We start from the raw sequence: 21153 nt of genomic DNA on the forward strand, positions 1-21153 counted from the left end.
AAATGGGCGTCCAGCAATTGAAAATTGAGATGGGGTGGTGTGGGGGGAGGGGGCATCTTGGACACCACCGTGAATGCCCATAGCCCGCCTGATGTAATTTTCAGACGGATCTGTAAATGGACGAGGAGCTGGTCTGACTGGGAGGCTGCTTAAATATGCAAATCGGTTGTTCTATGATGGCTGTAGGACCTTGATCGCAATTTTCAGGTCCAAATGGGTGGAGCATGCGCTGCGCACGCCTCACCCAGTTGTACCAGGCGTTAAGCGGCCTAACTGGTCCATATAGGGATTGTAGGAGGCTACTCAAAAGAACGACCCAGGAGGCTTTCAATTTTTTTTTCAGTGGATCCAGGGGGAGCAGGAGTGCTCCATCTCTACCTGCCAAAAAAACCGCTGCCGGCCCGTTGAGAACACCCCTTCCCTCTCACACCCTCCCCCACTCCCCAAGGTCGCCTCCTCCACCACCCTCCCCTGGCCCGAGCTGCCAGCAGACTCATCGTGGGAGCCGGCTGATTTCCCGCCCTCCAGGGAATGGCGAGCCATGGCAGGCTACCAAATCGGCTCCTGCAGCTCACCGGTGGCTATCGAATGAGACCCGGGCCTCAAAATGGCCCCATGCCTCACGCCGGCGTGAATGGGCAGCCGCTCCACCGATTTTGCGCCTGGTTTCAGGTGCCACTTGAAAACCGACCCCACCGCGTCATTCTCACAAGGTTACGCTGTAGAACTGTTAGTACACAAAAACAGATTCGGCCATTTTGAGGTCAAACAGGAGTTAAATGTAATTTCCGTAGAGACCCCCTTCACGCTATCACCTTGATGAAAGTGCATCAGTGCCACTAAAGCTGAGTTTGTGAAGCGTTCCTTTTTTTGTATGCAACACCCACATGAAATTTGTTTGCTAAACATCACAGCATTGCAAAAATACCATTGCTCGTGCTTATGCAAAATGTCATCATACTTCTTGTGGTTAATTTATCCATCCACCCTCTGTAAACAGCATTGATGCCCCATCAAAAACCTAAACAATCAGATCACAGATGTTATGGAGAATCAGATTATCACCCACCAAATGCATCAAATTTTACATCACCACGACCGCCAAATATATACTTCGTTTATCGAGGTTTTCCAGTGGTTCTAATGCTTATAAATTTAACCTGGCTTCTAGTCAAGGCCAGTTAGTGTCCCCCCCCCCCCCACCACACAGTAGCAGCCGAAATTAGCATGCAAGCTTTGTCAAAGAAGATCGCAATCCAATAAAACTATGTGTCCTCTGACACTGCTGAAATATTTCCAAAGATTAATGATCTGAAATGTTACACTGCAATATATTATACTAAACTTCAAGGGGAAAAAAATGAGATTTTTTTCTCTTTCCCAAATCCCTGCCTGAAAGCTGTCACAGGGTAATAATCAGCATGGAAGCTATCATCAGTCTTGTTAGTTCATGGTTTCCATAAGGAATTTCTTAGAGTCAGCCTTCAGAGGGCAGGTCAGCAAAGAAACCCTGGGGATCTGCCCTGTAGGACAAGACTAACACAACCTAAAGCCTTTTGGAGCTGACTACATTGTCTTTCCTGGGCACTGGTTTAAACACATCAATCAAATGAATTTTAAAATATTGCTGTTTTTAAGATATTCTGGTATTCTGTGTGAGTGTGGTTAAGCAATTATAAACCAATAATTTTAACGTAACTCAGGCCTTAGTATTTCTTCAATATAGCTAATTAACTGCTGAAATTAAGAAGTACTTCACAGTTCACTACGATTTTAGTAAAGTATTTGTGCTATATCCACTTGAACTGTGAAAAACAGTCCGCAGTTCAATTAATAAATGTTGTCCTGCCAAATTTGAGTTGTGTGTGGAGAGAGGATTTTGGAGCTACATAACTCTAAGGTGAAGTATTACTGGTTGCAGGTTCTTAAGTGGTGGAGGGCAGCAATGGGGATGGGAGCAATTTGTGGTGATGAATTAGGAGCATCACACAACATGAAAACATGTTGGCTTCAGAGTGATTTTTCCTAGTATCCATGTATTAAATATGTCCAGTGACTATTATTGCTTACAGTTACCAGGGCACCTAAACAGTAAGATATTGTTTGCTTCTACTACAGTCATTATTTGTGTCCAAATTATAGGGTACATTAATGAAATGTATTGGCCTGTTTTCAATATCCACATTATTTAAACTAATACAAAGTGTTATTGCAAAAATCTGGTGTTTATTCATTATAAAATATTGAATAAATTACATATTTTTAGTGGTGATGGTGGAAATATCCTTTTTGAAGGTGTTTTGTCTGGTTCCCAATTCTGGGATCTTTAGCACCACATCATTTCCAGTGACCAGGGAAAGCATCCTTCCATTTTTGAGTGGGTATTTGGAAATGAAATGGTGATATCACTCGCCTTTTTGATCATCTCACTAGTTCATGATCTCTCCCGTATAAAACAAATGTCCAAGGTTGCTAAATGCTGTATAAAAGGTAGCAGGGAATTTAAAGCACCCAACAGCAATAGTTGTAGGATTTGCAGTAATGTTGGTCCAGATCTTCTGCTTTTGTGGAACTGGAGCATATCTGAAGGGGATGCTGTTTTGTCGAAAGAGAAAGAAAAAAGGAACAAATTACCTTTGGTTACCATGACATGTAGCCTCTAACGGTGTGATGACGTGGGCATATAACAGGCCCCTTCCCTGAACCCCCCTCCCATCTTTCCCCCATGATCACCTCTGCACCCTCCCCATCACTCCTCCCCTTTTATTCCCCATTCCAAAATTGCAGGGCTACAGGGATAGGGCGGGTGAGTGGAACTAGCTGGATTGCTTTTGCATAGAGCTGGCGTGGACTCGATGGGCCGAATGGCCGCCTTCCGTGCTGTAACCTTCCTGTGATTCTATGATTCTATGATTCACTCCCCATCTCCTCTTCCCAACAGCAGCCTATTCCCATCATTCTCTCCCTATTCCCCACCTTTTCTCCGCTTGCCCCTACTCACCCCTTGTTCCCTCACCTCTAGTTTGCTGTCATCCCAAGCTCTCTCCCACCCTCATTTTTAGCCCGCTGCCCCTAACCACTACTCTGCCCCAGTCCCCTCACAGCCTCCCCCTTGCCCCCCCCCTCATCCCTAGCACTGAGTATTTAAATACTTATTCTGTCTGTGGCAAATGCATACAACATGAGGGTAACTTTAAGAGTCTGTGGCCTTGATCAGGAGCCTTGCCCACTAGAAGCACATATCAAAAATTTGGGTGTACACTGCCCATGATTTTCTGATATGCACTCCTAATCAGCAAGGTTCCCGCTCCCCTCGGACTTTACACTCTGCCTGAATTTACTTTCCATTGAAAATCAGATGGGGGTATAAAGGGCGGCCGATCGGCTACTGCCCATTTTACGCTCCCTGACTACAATTTAAAGTTCCGCCTGGTAACTCACATCAAAGCACCACCCAGTGGTGAGAGTTCTACATCTACAGCATGACAGGCAATTCATTCTTTCCCCAATACAATAATGTTGACGTAATGGCTGAGAAATTTGTTCGCACAGGCCTAAACAGGTAGGCCCGAGGCACACCCAAATCAAATGAGACCGGCGAAGAGGTTTGGAATTTCGGGCTGCTGTGTCGCCAGCAGTGGCCCTCAGCTAAGTGCTTAAAGAGGAACGGAAGATGATCCGGAGGGGGCGACCGGGAGAGGAGGGCGATTTGTTGGGGGGGGGGGGGGGGTGGTTGGAGGCCGATCAGGGGGGGTTGTTGGGGGCCGATTGGGAGGTCGGCATGGGGGACATTGGGAAGAGGGCGACAAGCGGGAGCTGGCTGTAGCCCATGGTTTTAAAGTAGAGCAGGGAGGAGCACTCATGCACCTCCTGGTTCCACATTCAGATAAATATTTTTAAAACACATTTCCTTTTTGGTGGTGGCCTGGTTTTCCTGAACGCAGCTGACCCAGCGCCAGATGCGTTCAGGGCAACACAATTTTGCACAGTGTGTCTCAAACAGGTGTTAGGCCCCTTACATGCAAATGCAAAGGGCCTAACACCTGTTTCAGGCACGGACTATGGGCATTTTTTTGCCTATACCAATATGGCGGGCAGCGCACATCAGACTCGTAATGAGTGCGTGCTTCCTGCACACCATATAGAAAGCATAGGCACACATTTAACACCTGAAAAACAGGCATGGTGTCATCGAATTTCTAGGCCAAAGTTTTGCGATTATCAAATGTTGACATAAAAATGTGACACATGAAGTAAGCTATGTGGACAGAAAGTACATGCCATAGGCAAGATTTTTAATGTAGAATAGAAAGATAACAGCTAGGTTTTAGATTAAATTTTACATTATTATGCAGTACGAATACAGCCAGTGACAAGTTAAGAAATTCTTGGGCCTTAAGCCAAAAATATATGTGGGCCCCTTCCTTGACTGATTAGAAACTGACTGATACAAATGAGAATGAATCGAAAACTATGACTACGCAAATAATTAAACTCAGACACTGAAGTTGGCAGGCAAAGGGACGTCTGGTAAGTGGGAGGCTTTCAAAAGTGTGTTAACCAGGGTTCAGGGTAAGCACATTCCTTATAAAGTGAAGGGCAAGGCTGGTAGAAGTAGGGAACCTTGGATGACTCGGAAGATTGAGGCCCTAGTCAAAAAGAAGAAGGAGGCATATGACATGCATAGGCAGCTGGGATCAAGTGGATCCCTTGAAGAGTATAGAGATTGCCGGAGTAGAGTTAAGAGAGAAATCAGGAGGGCAAAAAGGGGACATGAGATTGCTTTGGCAGATAAGGCAAAGGAGAATCCAAAGAGCTTCTACAAATACATAAAAGGCAAAAGAGTAACTAGGGAGAGAGTAGGGCCTCTTAAGGATCAACAAGGTCATCTATGTGCGGAATCACAAGAGATGGGTGAGATCCTGAATGAATATTTCACATCGGTATTTACGGTTGAGAAAGGCATGGATGTTGGGGAACTAAATAGTGATGTCTTGAGGAGTGTACATATTACAGAGAGGGAGGTGCTGGAAGTCTTAACGCGCATCAAGGCAGATAAATCTCCGGGACCTGATGAAATGTATCCCAGGACGTTATGGGAGGTTAGGGAGGAAATTGCGGGTCCCCTAGCAGAGATATTTGAATCATCGACAGCTACAGGTGAGGTGCCTGAAGATTGGAGGGTAGCAAATGTTGTGCCTTTGTTCAAGAAGGGTGGCAGGGAAAAGCCTGGGAACTACAGACCGGTGAGCCTGACATCTGTAGTGGGTAAGTTGTTAGAGGGTATTCTGAGGGACAGGATCTACAGGCATTTGGAGAGGCAGGGACTGATTAGGAACAGTCAGCATGGTTTTGTGAGAGGAAAATCATGTCTCACAAATTTGATTGAGTTTTTTGAAGGGGTAACCAAGAAGATAGATGAGGGCTGTGCAGTAGACGTGGTCTACATGGACTTCAGCAAAGCCTTTGACAAGGTACCGCATGGTAGGTTGTTACATAAGGTTAAATCTCATGGGATCCAAGGTGAGGTAGCCAATTGGATATAAAATTGGCTTGACGACAGAAGACAGAGGGTGGTTGTAGAGGGTTGTTTTTCAAACTGGATGCCTGTGTCCAGCGGTGTGCCTCAGGGATCGGTGCTGGGTCCGCTGTTATTTGTTATTTATATTAATGATTTGGATGAGAATTTAGGAGGCATGGTTAGTAAGTATGCAGATGACACCAAGATTGGTGGCATTGTGGACAGTGAAGAAGGTTATCTAGGATTGCAACGGGATCTTGATAAATTGGGCCAGTGGGCCGAGGAATGGCAGATGGAGTTTAATTTAGATAAATGTGAGGTGATGCATTTTGGTAGATCGAATCGGGCCGGGACCTACTCCGTTAATGGTAGGGCGTTGGGGAGAGTTATAGAACAAAGAGATCTAGGAGTACAGGTTCATAGCTCCTTGAAAGTGGAGTCACAGGTGGATAGGGTGGTGAAGAAGGCATTCGGCATGCTTGGTTTCATTGGTCAGAACATTGAATACAGGAGTTGGGATGTCTTGTTGAAGTTGTACAAGACATTAATAAGGCCACACTTGGAATACTGTGTACAGTTCTGGTCACCCTATTATAGAAAGGATATTATTAAACTAGAAAGAGTGCAGAAAAGATTTACGAGGATGCTACCGGGACTTGATGGTTTGACTTATAGGGAGAGGTTAGATGGACTGGGACTTTTTTCCCTGGAGAGTAGGAGGTTAAGGGGTGATCTTATAGAAGTCTATAAAATAATATGGGGCATAGATAAGGTAGATAGTCAAAATCTTTTCCCAAAGGTAGGGGAGTCTATAACGAGGGGACATAGATTTAAGGTGAGAGGGGAGAGATACAAAAGGGTCCAGAGGGGCAATTTTTTCACTCAAAGGGTGGTGTGTGTCTGGAACGAGCTGCCAGAGGCAGTAGTAGAGGCGGGTACAATTTTGTCTTTTAAAAAGCATTTGGACAGTTACATGGGTAAGATGGGTATAGAGGGTTATGGGCCAAGTGCAGGCAATTGGGACTAGCTTAGTGGTATAAACTGGGCGACATGGACATGTTGGGACGAAGGGCCTGTTTCCATGTTGTAACTTCTATGATTCTATGATTCTATGAAGTTATGGCAATCCCCTATGCCCCCCAAAAAAACTTCAACAGTTTCAAAATGCTTTCTTCGTTTCTTTCTGCCTTGGATCCTCGTTGATTGGCAAAAATGACAGCACACAGAATTGAAGGTAGCCTTTTGACTTGGGTTGGAAATTGGTTGGGAGTTAGGAGGCAGAGAGTCGGGATAAATGATATGTACTCTGATTTGGGGGATGTGACAAGTGGTGATCCCCAGGGATCCGTTCTGAGGCCTCAACTTTTCATCATATTTATTAATGATTTGGATGAAGGAATGGAGAGTTGTATATCTAAGTTTGCAGATGACACTAAATTAGGAGGGACGGTAAGTCGTGTGGATGTAAAACAGTAAATGAGCAATGGGAGGCCTTCAAAGAGGAGGTAGTTCGGGTACAGACTAGACACATTCCCATTCCCATGGAGGTGGGGGTGGGGGAGGAAAGGGCATCCAAAGCTAGAGATCCTTGGATGATTAAAGATATAGGGATTAAAACAAAACAGAAAGAGGAGGCTTATGATAAATATTGGGTTCATAATTTTGTGGAGAACCAAGCTGAATAAAAAGTACAAGGCAGAACTGAAAAAAGAAATAAGAGGGACAAAGAGAGTGTATGAGAATAGATTAGTGGGTAACATAAAGGGGAACCCAAAAGTCTTTTATAAACATATAAATATTAAAGGGTAGTCAAAGGAAGCGTGGGACTGATAAGGGACCAAAAAGGAAATCTTCTTGTGGGGGCAGAGGGGATGCCTGAGGTACTAAATGAATTCTTCGCATCAGTCCTCACTAAAGAAGAGGATGCTGCCAATGACACAGTAAAAGAGGAGGTAGTGGAGAAATTGGATAGGATAAAAATAGATAAAGAAGTGGCACTAAAAAGATTGGCAGTACTCAAAGTAGAAAAATCACCCAGTCCGGATGGAATGCATCCTAGGTTACTGAGGGAAGTAATGATGGGAATTGCAGAGGCTCCAGCCACAATCTTCCAATCCTCCTTAGATACGGGAGTGGTGCCAGAGGAATGGAGGATTGCAAAAGTTACACCACTGTTCAATAAAGGGGAGAGAGATAAACCCGGCAACTACAGGCCAGTCAGCCTAATGTCGCTGGTGGGGCAACTTTTAGAGACAAAATCTGTGACAAATTTAAGTAGCACTTGGAAATATATGGGTTAATAAATGAAAGCCAGAATGGATTTATTAAAGGCAAATCGTGTTTGACTAACTTGATTGAGTTCTTTGATGAAGGAACGGAGAGGGTTGATGAGGGTAGTGTGGTAGATGTGGTGTATATGGACTTTCAAAAGGTGTTTGATAAAGTACCACATAATAGACTTATTAGCAAAATTGAAGCCCATGAGATTAAAGGGGCAGTTGCTGTGTGGATACGAAGTTGGCTAAGAGATAGAAAGCAGAGAGGAGTGGTGAACAGTTGTTTTTCAGACTGGAGGGAAGTGTGCAATGGTGTCCCCCAGGGGTTGGTATTGGGACCACTGCTCTTTTTGATCTATATTACTGACCTGCACTTGGGTATACAGAGCATAAATTCAAAGTTTTCTGATGACATGAAACTCGGAAATGTAGTAAATATTGAGGAGGATAGTAACAGACTTCAGGAGGACATAGACAAACTGGTGAAATGGGCAGACACATGGCAGATGAAATTTAATGCACAGAAGTGTGAAGTGATTAATTTTGGTTGGAATGAGGAGAGGCAATATAAACTAAATGGAACAATTTTAAAGGGGCTGCAGGAACAGAGAGGCCTGGGAGTGTACGTACACAAATCTTTGAAAATGGCAGGACACGTTGAAAAGACTGTTAAAAAGGTATACGGAATTCTTGGCATAGAGAACTAAAGCTAGAAAGTTATGCTAAACCTTTATAAAACACTGGTTAGGCCCAAATTGGGCTTTAAACTAATAAGATGGTGTGGCGGGGGGGAGGTTCAGGTAAGGGTAAATTTATAAGGCTAAAGAGAAAAGTCAAGGCTGAAGAGCAGTGTAGCGATTTGGGTAAAAACAAGCAGAGCATGTCAGGAAGAGTCAGAGAGTTTAATAAAGGTAAGACAGCATTAGTGACTACGGTCACATCAGGGAAAAATAGTAAAAAGTTAAAATTAAACATGTTATATCTGAATGCACAAAGCATTCGTAACAAGATAGATGAATTAATGGCACAAATAGAAATAAATGGGTTTGATCTAGCAGCCATTACTGAGATGTGGTTTCAGGGTGACCAAGGTTGGGAACTAAATATTCCAGGGTACTTGACTTTTAGAAAAGATAGGTAAAATGGAAAAGGAGGTGGGGTAGCCTTGATAATACGGGAAGGGATAAAGGCAGTAGTGAGAAAGGATCTTAGCTCAGAAAATCAGGATGTAGAATCAGTATGGGTGGAGCTAAGAAGTAACAAGGGGCAGAAAACACTGATGGGAATAGTTTTTAGGCCCCCTAACATTAGTTATAGTGTTGGACAGAGTATAAATCAGGAAATTAGAGGAGCATGTCACAAGGGTAAAGCAATAATCGTGGGGGACTTTAATCTTCATATAAACTGGGCAAATCAAATTGGCAAAAGTTGTTTGGACGATGAGTTCATGGAATGCATTCAAGACAGTTTTCTAGAACAATATGTTGAGGAACCAACTAGGGAACAGTATTGTGTAATAAGAAAGGGTTAATTAGTAATCTCATAGTTAAGGATACTTTAGGCGACAGTGATCATAATATCATAGAATTTCATATTGAGTTTGAGAGTGACGTAGTTAAGTCCGAAACTAGGGTCTTAAATTTAAACAAAGCCAATTACATAGATATGAGGGGCGAGTTGGCTATGGTAGATTGGGAAATTAGATTAAAAGGTATGGCGGTAGATAAGCAATGGCGAACAATAAAAGAAATAATTCATAATTCTCAACGCATATACATTCCCTTGAGGAATAAAAATTCCACGGGAAAAATTATCCAACCGTGGCTAACTAGAGAAGTTAAGGATAGCATTAGATTAAAAGAAGAGGCTTACAATGTTGTCAGAAAGAGTAGTAAGCCTGAGGTTTGGAAGGATTTTAGAAATCAGCAAAGGATGACCAAGAAATTGATATGATGTGGAGATGCCGGTGATGGACTGGGGTTGACAATTGTAAACAATTTTACAACACCAAGTTATAGTCCAGCAATTTTATTTTAAATTCACAAGCTTTCGGAGGCTTCCTCCTTCCTCAGGTGAACGATGTTGGAAACGAAATCCTCGAAAATGATAAAGAGGGAGAAAATTGAATATGAGAGTAAACTAGCAAGAAATATAAAAACAGATTGTTGGAGCTTCTACAAGTATGTAAAAAGGAACAGATCAGCGAAACTATACGTGGGTCCCAAGAGTCTGTGGAATTCCCTGCCCCAGAGAGCGGTGGAGGCAGGGTCATTGCGTATTTTTAAGGCTGAGTTAGATAAATTCCTGATTAACAAGTGAGTCAAAGGTTATAGTTGGTAGGGTTGAGGTCACAATCAGATCAGCCATGATCTTATCAAATGGCAGAGCAGGCTCAAGGGGCCAAATGGCCTACTCCTGCTCTTAATTCACATGTTCATAAATTATAATGGGGAATAAGGAAATGGCAGAGATGTTAAACAAATATCCTGTATCTGTCTTCACAATAGATGGCACAAAAAACATTGGAAATATTGGGGAACCAAGGGTCTCATGAGACTGAGGAACTTAAAGCAACTGAGGTTCATAAAGAAAAAGTACTGGAGAAATTAATGGGACTGAAAGCCAACAAATCCTCTGGGCCTGAAAGCCAACAAATCCCCTGGGCTTGATGGCCTACATCATAGGATTTTAAAAGCGGTGGCTACAGAGATAGTGAATGCATTGGTTTTGAGCTTCCAGAATTCCCCAGATTCTAGAACGGTCCCCATGGATTGGAAGGTAGCAAATGTAACCCCGTTATTCAAGAAAGGAGTGAGAGAGAAAACAGGGAACTATAGACCAGTTAGCCTAACATCAGTCATCGGGAAAATGCTAGAATCTATTATTAAAGACGTGATAACAGGGCACTTAGAAAATCATAATATGATTAGGCAGAGTCAACACGGTTTTATGAAAGGGAAATTGTGTTTGACAAACCTATTAGAGTTTTTGAGGCTGTAACTAACAGGGTAGATAAAGGAGGACCAGTGGATGTAGTATATTTGGATTTTCAAAAGGCATTCGATAAGGTGCCACACAAAATTAGGGCTCATGGGATTGGGGATACTATATTAGCATGGATAGAGGATTGGTTAACGGACAGCAAACAAAGAGTAGGAATTAACAGGTCATTTTCAGGATGGCAGGATGTAACTAGTGGGATGCCGCAAGGATCAGTGCTTGGGCCTCAGCTGTTTACAATCTATTTCAATGACTTAGATGAGGGGACCGAGTGTAATGTATCCAAGTTTGCTGACGATACAAAGCTAGGTGGAAAAGCAAACTCTGAAGAGGATGCAAAGAGGCTGCAAAGGAGTGAGTGGGAGAGAAGGTAGCAGATGGAGTATAATGTGGGGAAATTATCCACTTTGGTAGGAAGAATAGAAAAGCAGAATATTTTTTAAAAGGCGAAAGACAAAGAAATGTTGGTGTTCAAAGGGATTTGGGTGTGCTTGTACACGAATCACAGAAAGTTAACATGCAGGTACAACAAGCAGTTAGGAAGGCAAATGGTATGTTAGCCTTTATTGCAAGGGGGTTGGAGTATAATAGTAAGGAGGTCTTGATGCAATTATATAGGGCTCTGGTGAGACTACATCTGGAATATTATGTACAGTTTTGATCTCCTTATCTAAGGAAGGATATACTTGCCTTAGAGGGGGTGCAACGAAGGTTCACTAGATTGATTCCTGGGATGAGAGGGTTGTCCTCTGAGGAGAGATTGAGTAGCATGTGCCTATATTCTCTGGAGTTTAGAAGAATGAGAGGTGATCTCATTGAAATGTATTAAATTCTTAGAGGGCTTGACAGGGTAAATGTGTGAGAAGCTGTTTCTCCTGGCTGGAGAGTCTGGAATTAGAGACCATAGTCTCAAGATAAGGGGTCGGCCATTTAGGACTGAGATGAGGAAAAATTTCTTCACTCAGAGGGTTGTGAATCTTTGGAATTCTCTATCCCAGAGGGCTGTGGATGCTCAGTCGTTGAGTATATTCAAGACTGAGATCGATGGATATTTGGACATTAAGGGAATCAAGGGATGTGGTTATAGGGTGGGAAAGTGGAGTTGAGGTAGAAAATCAGCCATGACCTTATTGAATGGCAGAGCAGGCTTGAGAGGCTGTATTGCCTACTCCTGCTCATTTTTCTTATGTTCTTATTGTGTTGAATTTTGGGCACCACACTTTAGGAAGGATATCAAGGCTTTAGAGAGGGTGCAGAGGACATTTATTAGAATGGTACCAGGGATGAAAGACTTCAGTTACGTGGAAAGACTAGAGAAACAAGGGGTTGTTCTCCTTGGAGCAGAGAAAGTTAAGGGGAGATTTGATAGAGGTGTTCATAATCATGAAGGGTTTTGATAGAGTAAATAAGGAGAAACTGTTTCCAGTGGCAGAAGGGTTGGTAACCAGAGGACACAGATTTAAGGTAATTGGCAAACGAACCAGAGGCGACATGAGGAAAAAAATGTTTTTAAACAGCGAGTTGTTATGATGTAGTATGCACTCCCTGAAAGGGAGGTGGAAGCAGATACAATAATAACTTTCAAAAAGGAATTAGATAAATACTTGAAGTGGAAAAGTTTTCGGGGCTATGGGGAAGAGCAGGCGAGTGGGACTAATTGGGTAGCTCATTCAAAGAGCCGGCACAGGCATGATGGGCCAATTGACCTCCTCCTGAGCTGTATCATTCTATGATTCTATGATTCTATGGGAGCAGGAAGTTGCAATGGTACATAGACACATTAAATGAATGGGTAAAACTATGGCAGATGGGGTTCAATGTGAGCAAATGTGAGGTCATCCACTTTGGACCAAGAAAGATAAATCGGAGTATTTTCTAAATGGTGAGAAACTAGAAACTGTACAGGAACAAAGAGGTTTGGGAGTCCAAGTAAACAAATTATTGAAAGCTAGTGCACAGGAACAAAAGGTAACCAAAAAGGCTAATGGATCATTGGCCTTTATCTCTCAAGCGGGATGGAATACAAAGTGGGGGTAGTTATGCTTCAGTCAGACCCCATCTGGAGTACTGCATTCAGTTCTGGGTACCGATCCTCAGGAAAGATATATTGGCCTTGGAGGGGGTGCAGCACAGATTCACCAGAATGTCAACGGATCTTAGAGGTTAAATTATGAGGACAGGTTGCACAAACTTGGCTCGTGATCCCTTGAGTATAGAAGATTGAGGGGTGATCTAATCAATGTGTCTAAATTGTTAAAAGGATTTGATAATGTGGATAGGGAGAAACTATTTCCTCTGATGGGGAATCAAGAACAAGGAGGCATGATCTTAAAATTAGAGCTAGGCCATTCAGGAGCAAAATCAGGAAAGATTTTTTCACACATAGTAGAAATCCATAATTCTCTCCCCCAAAAGTCTGTGGATGCTGGGACAATTGAAGCTTTCAAGACTGAGATAGATAGATAGATTTTTGATAGGTAAGGGTATCAAGGCACATTGAGCAAAGTGGGGTAAGTGGTTTTGAGGTGCAGATTGCCCATGATCTAATTGAATGGCGGAGCAGCCTCGAGGGGCTGAATGGTTTACTCCTGTCCCTATCTTCCTATGATGAGTTGCTCATAAATATATTGTCCCAAGATACTCCACTTAGTCAACATCAGCAAGAGGGAAATAAGATTAATGAAATTATAACTCACAAAATATGAGTAAATTAAATGTTGGCGTTCTCTTAAATGCATATCTGTTACCATGGGTTCAGCTGTTTTTGCCTTGCATTTTGAAAAATGTGGCTGTTTATTTTGAGTTTGGGACTTTATTTTGTTGAGGCCCTTGGCCCTATTTTCCCCTCAATTAATTTGCTTCTTGGTATGTTAATAGAATGATGGGCTTATATTTACTTGGTGTTAAGGCTGATTTGGATTGCATGAAATAAATTGTACATTCTTGCTACCCGGAAAGCCACAGATGGAAAATGCTAAGTGGGACAGGGTTAAGGGAATGATGGGAAGGATGTGTCTCTTCTCAATAAAATGTAGGCTGCAATTTCCTCCTTTTTCGTAGTTTGTTCATCTGACCACTATGAAGTTGTGCCAAATATGATACATTTTATCTTTTTTTGCTTTTCTGTGCACCATGCAAATTAGATTATAGTCCATTTTGCAGTGTTGAAGTTGTAATTTTGTGTGTTAAACTGGGGACTGATGGTTGTAATTTTAAGGGGCCATTCACCTACAGCAGGTTTTGTGCCGTGGACAAAAATAAGTGCTGATAAGTTATTGTTTTTTAAAGAACTTTGGAGCGTATTTTGTTCGGACTATTTAAACTTTTTCTGCATTCTTCATAATGCCTACACTAACGATGAACCCCTAATGAAATTCTGAGCTGAATTCTGTTGTTACCCATTCAAAATTACATTATTTCTCCAGGGTTTCTGCTGATCTTCTGCTGAAGACATCAGGAGAACCCCCATGGAAATTCTACCCCTCAACATTTCCCAAATTTGTGATGTGCCTGTGCAAAGGAATAAGTGTTGACCTCTGTGCATGTACATTGCAGTTTCATTGTTGAGTAATGGTTTCTCGTTGTCATGAACATTTGATTATCAAGTGTGCCTGAAACTGCAACAAAGTGTTTTTAAGGGGGAAAAAATATTACCTGCTAAACTAGATGTTCAGATTGGGTGGCACATTTCTGACGTAAGGTCCATTTTCTCTGGCAGTCCAATAGGGGGATACATCCATTTTTGCCAGAAGTATTGGTGGGCTAATTGATATATGGTGGGTGGGGAAGTAGGTGGAATGTGTCTCACCTCTGCACGCAGGATAAGTATTTGACTGTACTTCCAAATGGGGAGGATTTGGAGGAAGTCTATAAAATAATGAGGGGCATAGATAAGGTCGATAGTCAAAATCTTTTCCCAAAGGTAGGGGAGTTTATAACGAGGGGGCATAGATTTAAGGTGAGAGGGGAGAGATACAAAAGGGTCCAGAGGGGCAATTTTTTCACTCAAAGGGTGGTGAGTGTCTGGAACGAGCTGCCAGAGGCAGTAGTAGAGGCGGGTACAATTTTGTCTTTTAAAAAGCATTTGGACAGTTACATGGGTAAGATGGGTATAGAGGGATATGGGCCAAGTGCAGGCAATTGGGACTAGCTTAGTGGTATAAACTGGGCGACATGGACATGTTGGGCCAAAGGGCCTGTTTCCATGTTGTAACTTCTATGATTCTATGAAGTCCATATTCTCTGACATTCTGGGAAGATTCACCTGCCAAATGGTGGAACCAGGATCAGGCTTCAAATATTTGAATTCCACAGGTTAAAAAGCAGAAGTCACAGCTCATAAACCCCTAAATGCTCATCCCTGGTTCCATAGAGGTTCTTTTGCACTAATGCATGAGGATGCCCCTAACAAATGCTCCAACATTACAAACATTGGCCCATTTTTGTTTTTATTTAGATGTCGGCACAAAACCTTGTTTGACGGGAGCCTTGACAAAATATAATTTGTTCTGACATTAGGAATAAAAGATTTTTCTTGAAATTGCTGCTGTTTCATTTGGACAGAACTATACCCTGTCTCCTCTTCCTTTTTGTGCAACAATCCTGCTCTGACTTTGAAATGAGCTCATTTGTGTGTAGCACAACACCGCTGGCAAAATCTGCATGAGCATTTCTTTAGTAACTTAATTCTGTGCACTTCATTCTTAAGTTCTAGATATGTGCATCCTTTTCTATTGCCTTACATGTCATAAGGTGGAGGCTTATTTTGACTTTGTCAGCATGCAGCAGTCAAGGACTCGCTTCAGATTTACATTGGATATCAGACCTTTGCAATAATCAGTTGACCAATATTTCCTGTCATGAAGGGAAATTAAATTTTGCAAGCCTAGACGGAACATGCTGACAGCAAATCTATTGGATACATAAATATATGGTTTATATTATATTCTGTTCATAAATAACTAACAAAAAATAATAAGGCAGGCACACACAGTGCATAACAATCGGGAAAAAAACTGTCAAGCAGAACAAACTGTTATTTTTTTCTAATCCCTCTGAAAGTATCACTAACACATAAGTCAAAGGAAATAAATACTGTCATTTTAGGTCTCTAATCCGCCTTTCCTGTTGGATCAGGTTGTGGTTGATTTGTATTGATTTTATCTCTAATTCCTCTAATTTGTGTTTCAGAAATCATCAAGTGCAGGCAGTAATGAAAATGCTGGGTTCCTTTCAGTCAGTGCCTTGTAGGTGGCCTGATTTAGTTACAGAGCAGGCATCAGATTATTTCATTAAATGGAACAGTTAATATACTTGTTTTTTTCTTTTCATAAGAAGCAATGTAAATTAGATTTTTGCTTTTACACTTCTGCATTTATCGTTATTTATTTAGTCGTTAAGTAAATAAGCCAATTAGAAAACTTGTGAGTTTCAAATTACTTATATCATCTGTAAATGGAAACAAGTCAAAACTTACATTCTAAACATACTGTTAACTTTTGACAGCAGTTTTAGTAAACAGCTACGTAACTTAGGAGCTCTTCAGCTATTCAAACCAAACCTCCATTTATTGTAGCTGCAACAAAGTACTGATTTCAATATAATGTCACTTGAAGAGGTAATAGAAAGGTTAGACAAGGGTAATGTAGTAGATGTAATATATTTGGATTTTCAAAAGGCCTTCGATAAGGTACCGTATAGTAGACTCATGACTAAGATCAGAACATGTGGGGCTCAGTTTTAAAGCAGAAATCCGGGTGCGTTGGGGGCAGGGGGACAAAGAAAATCGGGATCTTCTGGAGCGGGCAGGAATCTCGGCTCCAACACGCTGAAGGACCCACACGAGCCAGAGTCATCTGGGAGTGCGCGCCGTTCCCGAACCCTGAAGTCCCGCCAGCAACTAAAGCAGACGGGATGATATTCAAGTGCTTAAAGTACTTGAAATGTGCATGAATGTAATTAATTACGCTGGCAAGTGATTTCAACGTTGCCTTATCGTGTTTCCAGTGCTGTGTGAAACACATCATGGTGAAGGAGTCGTGTTTCAGCCGGCAGCCATTTGGACATTTAAATGCCTGTTTGACAGATGGGGATAAAAGGTGAGTTATTGCAGCAGGGTACTCAGTTCTCTCAGACAAACTTTTGGCTGTGAGGTCTTTGTGTTTGGACTGAAAACTCTTGGTTTCCACTCAGAATTGTTCTCCTTACACATATTTACCAACTTTCCAGACCCCCTCAAACTGACACCATCAGGATGAGGGACGCGATGGCTGCGTTCACCACTACATCCGAGGACGAGCAACATCACCATCCTCAGCAAGCACAGCGTGCACTTCTGCCACTTGCAGCTCCACAACACAGTTCTGCGTCACAGGGACCTGCACAAGAGCACAGAGGGGAACAACAGAGGGAGCAATGTCACAGGAGGCACTACCCTTGTCAGAGGGTCTACAGACTGAGGCTCAGCTTCCTGGACCTCTCTGAGGAGCAGTGCATATGGAGGCTGAGAGTGAGTTGCCAGATGGTCACAGACATCTGCAGCCTCCTTCAGGTCGAACTGCTCCCAGCTGGGTCTGGTGGCATCTCATTACCCGTAGCAGTTAAAGTGACCACTGCCCTCAACTTCTTCACCTCCGGATCATTCCAGGGTGCCACCGGTGACATCGTCGGGGTCTCTCAGTCATTTGCACTCAAGTGCATAAGGCGGTCACCGATGGCACATTCTGCAGGGCCTCGCAATATATCAACTTCCCCATGGACGACCTCAGCCAGACGGAGAGGACAGTGGGATTCCACTCTGCGGCTGGCTTCCCACGAGTACATGGTGCAATCGATTGCACCCATATAGCAATCTGAGCACTTCCACACGAGCCAGGACTGTTCATCAACAGAAAGGGATATCACTTCATCAACGCTCTGCTTGTTTGTGACCACAGGAAAAGATTTTTTCACGTGTGCGCCAGATTCCCTGGCAGCTGCCACGATTCGTTCATTCTGAGGGAATCCAACATCCCGAGCCTCTTCCACGCACCGAACACCCTTAAGGGTTGGCTCCTCAGGGACCAGGGATACCCCCTGCACACGTGGCTTATGACATCTCTGAGGAACCCCATCAGCGATCAACAGTGTCGATACAACGACATCCACATCGCCACCAGGTCTATAATTGAGCATGCTATAGGGTTGCTGAAGATGCGATTTCGGTGCCTCGATCATTCTGGGGGAGCGCTTCAATACGCACCAGCAAATGTGGGTCACATTATTGTAGTGTGTTGTGTTCTGCACAACATAGTGCAACAGAGAGGGGTACCGATTAAGGAGGCCCCATTCCCTCATCCACCATCCGCATCTGCTATCCACATTGAGAAGGAGCAGGAGCAGCAGGAGGACGACGAACCCATGGGCCAGTGTAGCAGCTCTCCTGGCTGCTCATGAGGCCAGGGAGTCACTCAAATGTGAACGGTTCTCGTAAGATCAGAAAGTGAGGATAGTCTAGTCCTCACACCACCTGGAAAGACCTGTGCATCCCCCCACCCCTGCACAAAACAGTCCTGAAACTACACATACACCCACTGTAAAGTGACCCACTGGGTGGCATCAAGTGTCGCTGTTCATGATGAAGCTCATGAAAGGGCGCTATCACAAAAGCCAGTCAAGAATGGGAAAAACGTGGCAGTAGTGGTGAGAATGATAACATTGAATGTTGCAAAGAACGTGAGAGAATCTCTGATTAACACAAACCAAATTTAAATGAAAAACACGACAGTCTGTCAGACACCCTTGTGCATTCCCTTCGTGATCACAAACTCTTAGCCTTTCTCTTCCTACCCCTTCTACGTGGTCCATCCCCTGTGGCTGCAGCAGAGGTAGTGGCAGGTTGCTCATGTTCATGCCCTGACTGCTTAGATGCTTTCGGCCTATGCCCTCTGGGTTTTGGAGCTTGTGAGGCCCCCTCCAAAGATTGCTCCACCTGCACCTGTGCAGGGGCAGACTCGGCCACCTGGAGAGGAGGCAGCATTGCGGGTACTGGTTGAGAGGGGGGCAACGGGTGAGACATGGGAGCGCTTTGAGTGGCGTCCTCACTTCCATGTCCCTTTTCACCATCATCCCTCTCCTGGGCCAGGCCCACATCACTCCTACCACCCTGCTGAACAACAGTTTGGAGGATATCTGTGATGCCTTGTAAGGTCACTTCTAAAGTATCTGTCAGCCTGTTTAAGGCGGCAGAGTGTTGTTCACCCTGAGTCCGCACGGCTGTTGTCAGGGTCTGAATTTGTGTTGTCGGGGCCTGAATTTGTGAGCCTCACTTGAAGCTCAACGGAGGCCAGCCTTTTTTCCATCGCACTTACCTGCGGCACTATCTCAGACATTTCCGCAGTTACCTGCAACACTATCTCAGATAATTGCTCACGTGCCTGCAACACTAAATCAGAGATTCTCTCACGTTCTTTGCCATCATTTCACTAATGCAGGAGTTGGACTTCTCCATCCTCTGGGCTATTGTGAAAAGTGTGCATGGCGCCTGTTCCAGTACCTCGCAAATGTGCTGCTGTCCCTTCATCATTCTCCATTTGAAGGATGTCCCCCAGGGTTCAGCATCTGCGTCCAGCTGAGCGGAGCCTGGAGAGGAGTGTGCCCACCGATGTGGATTCTCCACAGCTGCCCCTGCCATCAGTGTCTGCTCGTGCTCATTTGTGTGTGGTGACTCACCAGGTGCCAACCCAACTAACTGACTACTAGGACCCACTGAGGCGTGAGTATCTGCACTGGTGGATGGCTCATTAAGATGTGATGGTGCACCCTCAGATGCCGGCAGGTCCTCTGAGGAATCACCCTCTGTCGTCACTGCGGTCGTTGAAGGGCCCGTAAGAGAACAGAAGGCAATATTAAGCATCATCACAGATGTGTCATGTTGCAATGAGCATTCTGAGGTGTTCAACATGCCAAGCATTATTAACATCAATTCATGTTGTGTGTGATGAATGTTAAAGTTGTATCACCAGACATTTGCGGGCGCCAGTATCGGCATCCCCGACAGACAGGCACTTGAGGGTGCGGCTGATCTCCAGGGCCTCCTCCTCTGCATCTGTGAGGACCACTATTTGTTGTGGCCCCCCCTCCAGTCCTCGCTCTCTCACGTGCATTTTGTGCTCTCTCCTAGAAGAGGAGAAAGTACAGACGTGTGAGTGAGTGATGGTGAAGTGGACAACCGATGAATGCATTGCTTTGGGTGAGGCTGACCATGAAAGAGGTGCATCAGAGGGTGAGTATGAGACAGAGACATCACATTGGATCAGGATTGGGGTGAGTGGTAGTGGTTTGGTCACAAATGGGGAGGTGAGGAAGTGCTCAGGAAGTGCAGGTAAGTTGAGGATGAGCTTTAGTGGGTGGGAAGTGGTATTCCACAAGGATTGATGCTGGGACCACTTTTGTTCACTATTTGCATAAACAATTTGGACTCGAGAATCGGAAATACAATTTCAAAATTTGCGGATGACACCAAATTGGGGGGTATAGTTAATACCGAGGAGGACTGTGACAAAATACAGGTAGGCATTAATAAATTTGTAGAAAGGACGTGTAATTGGCAAATGAATTTCAATATGGATAAGTGTGAGGTATTATGTTTTGGTAGGAAGAATAATGGGACCACATACTGCTTGGGTAATAACAGTCTGAATGAGGTGGAGGAGCAGAGGGATCTGGGGATACAGATACACAATTCACTAGAAGTAGCAACGCAGGTTAATAAGGCCATAAACAAAGCAAACCAAGCACTGGGGTTCATTTCAAGAGGGATAGAATTGAAAAGCAAAGAAGTTATGTTAAACTTGTATAGAAACTTAGAGTATTGTGAACAGTTCTGGTCCCCATATTATAAAAAGTTATAGAGGCACTGGAGAAGGTGCAAAAATAATTTACGAGGATGCCACCAGAACTGAGAGGTTATACCCAACAGGAAAGATTGAGCAGGCTGGGGCTCTTTTCTCTGGAAAAGAGAGAACTGAGGGGTAACTTGATAGAGGTCTTTAAGATTATGAAAGTGTTTATAGTGTAGACATGGAGAAGATATTTCTACATGCAGGGGAGACCAGAACTAGGGGCCATAAATATAAGACAGTCACTAATAAATCCAGTAGAGAATTCAGAAGAAACTTCTTTACCTAGAAAGTGGTTAGAATGTGGAACTCGCTACCACAAAGAGTAATTGAGCTGACTGACATAGATCCAGTTTCTGTGCTGGACATTCTATGTAATATTTTTTGCTACAATCATGATGCATTCTACAGTAATGATTACAACATAGGATACATCACGGCAAACAAAGTTGAGAAAGTAACATAGTATATAAGCTTT

The 21153-nt window shown here is 43.5% G+C and overlaps 1 long non-coding RNA gene across 1 annotated transcript in view; it reads right to left on the reverse strand.

Moving 5' to 3' along the window:
• Nucleotides 1–2217: 2217 nt before the first annotated feature.
• LOC137321987 (uncharacterized) overlaps nucleotides 2218–21153 on the reverse strand; it is a 181096-nt gene continuing 162160 nt past the window's right edge. The window contains exon 4 of the long non-coding RNA XR_010962936.1: nucleotides 2218–2595. This is a non-coding gene — a long non-coding RNA (uncharacterized lncRNA). The remainder of the gene's footprint in view (nucleotides 2596–21153) is intronic.

This window comes from Heptranchias perlo, chromosome 5, assembly GCF_035084215.1.
Source record: "Heptranchias perlo isolate sHepPer1 chromosome 5, sHepPer1.hap1, whole genome shotgun sequence".
Lineage (NCBI taxonomy): Eukaryota > Metazoa > Chordata > Chondrichthyes > Hexanchiformes > Hexanchidae > Heptranchias > Heptranchias perlo.